This window comes from Pinus tabuliformis, chromosome 6 (genome assembly GCF_031772625.1).
Source record: "Pinus tabuliformis cultivar Carrire ecotype Pingquan chromosome 6, CPIR1, whole genome shotgun sequence".
NCBI lineage: Eukaryota > Viridiplantae > Streptophyta > Pinopsida > Pinales > Pinaceae > Pinus > Pinus tabuliformis.
Window position 1 is genome coordinate 1,413,241,162 of NC_142292.1, and position 2,589 is coordinate 1,413,243,750.

Consider the following 2,589-nt stretch of genomic DNA (forward strand, 5'->3'; position numbering starts at 1 on the left):
ATTAGTTTCCATTGCAAAATCCCATCGTCAATAATGCTTGAGAACGATTCTTCTTCAAAACTCTGTTTTGAAGAAGAAATCATCAAATTTGTTTTTAAATATGTATTTTTTCAAAGTTTTTAGTCATGCAATTCTTCAGGCGCAACCCTGGTCACCTTTGCCAAATCCAATGTCAGCCAATCCCCGCAGAACAGACAAAGAGTTTCATCATTTCAGTGAAAAAATCAAGTGGAAACAAGAAAAACAGAGTTTGTATGAAAGTTCCAAAGTCTGCAACACTAACAGTGGGATTGTTCAAAGGTTTTCAAATCAAAGTCCTTGTGTACATAAGATATTTCCACATCTATAAATTCATTTTCACTCAAGAGACATCAAAGAAGTCGACGCTCAATGGTGGAGGAGCGAAGACATTTTATAAGGCCGAAATATGTGTTGAAATCAACTGCGCGATGCATTGAGCAGGAGCTGTGGCGCACTGGGGAGGTGCGACGAACTGGGAGCAAACAAGCAGTGTTACTTTACACGGGCGCGGCGCATACAGTTAAAAGGCCCGAAACTGCTAACCTTTGCTCCAAATCACTCAGAACTTGCACGGATTTGACAGTCATGAAAAGTGCCGGGTATACAGAGGTTGTAGATACACCAGAGAATGCCGAAATCATCTTCATCAACACATGTGTGATTCGAGAAAATGCTGAACAAAAGGTGTGGCAGAGGCTCAACTACTTCTAGTTTTTAAAGAGAGAATGGAAAAGCAATGTTAAAAAGGGACGAGCAAAGTCAGTTGTGCCTTGGAAGGTGGATGTTGCAAGTCGACATTATCTTCGTTATTAGCTAGCAGACTTGGCATTACAACTGTTGTTTCTACTAACTCAATACGCCACGTGATGAGGAGTTTTGTGGATGAAAAGGGAAACCCTTTATCATGGGCCTCAAAATATCATGTTGGTGAGTGTTTAGATCCGGTTGCTGTGGCAGAAGCAAAAGCTAAAAAGAAAGCTAAAAAATTTGCAGAGCGGCCTCCAAACGGACAGTGCATCAGCAGATAGCCTGGGATATCTTCAAAGACAGCTGGTCAAACTGAGTATCATTTTCCAGATGAGACTATGGGAGATGATCAATTCAAATCAGACAATCTTGAGAAGGAAGGATTTTATGCTAATATTGTTCCAGATACAGTTGAACACAAAACTATGGTTGTTGAGGGGTACAAGGCACAAAGTGAGATGGTGATTGAAAGTTTTGACAGATTGATCAGTGCGTGGGAAGAAAGGAAGGAATCTGTTGTGGTTGAAGGTGTGCATTTGATTCTGAACTTTGTGATGGGGCTCATGAAAAGACATCCATCAATTATACATTGAAAATGAAGAGAAGCATTTAGAGTGCTTTGCAATTCGTTGCGAAGTATATGACCTTAGATCCTGCAAAGAACAAGTATGTTAAGTACATTCGTAATATCCGGGCGATTCAGGATTACCTGTGTAAACGAGCTGGCAAACATAGAGTTCCAAAGGTCAATAATACTAATGTGGATAAAAGTGTTGCCTCTATACATGCTACAATATTTAGCTGTTTACGCAGAAGAGGTATAGGTGAACACCTCTATGATCCGGTGACAAATACAGTAAAGGTAGTAGATGAAGAGTATCACAATGTTTGTGCTGCAAATTCAATTAGCTCAAAGGGTATGTTTAAGCTTATTCAGAGACAAGGTTCTTTTCGGCGTCTCATGGCACTTATTAATACTGATGGAGCTGTTGCAAAGGATGCTAATTATAAAAATGGGTTTGCCAAATCAAAATCAAAGTCTATGGCATGAAAGACATTTTTGTGATTCATTTGCATAGCAAAAGCCTGCAAGAAGCCAAAGAAATCGTGAAGAAGATTGTGGGAAAGTGGAACAGAGTTTGGAGAGCCGAAATTGTGTTGAAACAAGCACACAACACATTAGGAGAAGGCATGATGCATTGGGAGGTCACGGCGCACAGGGCCTCCTAAATTTTTCCTCTGGCGTGGCGCATCCAGGAGGCGCGGCGCACTGGGTGTGCTGCGCGGCGAACACAGCCAAAAAGCCAAAAAATTGCCGAAACTCACTCCAATCACCCAGAAACGCGTGGAATCGCCTTGTGACAGCTGGGACCGTTCATTTACAATGCTTTTTTCCCTTCACTAAAGGCCAAATCTCCGTTCAAATCTATTTTTATTAAAAAATTAGTTTTATTCAAACGGCAAGAAGGAAAGCGAACAGTCAAAGACCAAAACGCCTAGATTTAAAAAGAATACATCAACCATAGCAGAGAAATAGGGTCAGAGGTCTATTTTTGTCTTCAGTTACGAGTCAGAAGGTCTACGCTACAGAGTTCACCTCTCCATTGGTCATCAGCAGATTCGAGCAGAAAATGTAACGCTGCTCCTTTTACAGGTGGTTGGCTTTTCATCTTCTGTTAATAATGATTAAACAATCCCCTACTTTGGGTCGATCCATTTTCTCATAGTGGAGTTTATTTATTGTATTGAAAGTCATTTGTAAAGGGTTGGAGTTTCTGGGGAGTAGTGTGGAGGAAAAACCCAGCGCCTTCACTGTACAGT

At 40.9% G+C, this 2,589-nt stretch overlaps 1 pseudogene; it reads left to right on the top strand.

The window, feature by feature from the left end:
• The first annotated feature begins 887 nt into the window (after positions 1-887).
• LOC149263943 (P-loop NTPase domain-containing protein LPA1 homolog 1 pseudogene) lies at positions 888-1,819 on the top strand (annotated as a pseudogene).
• Positions 1,820-2,589: the final 770 nt, after the last annotated feature.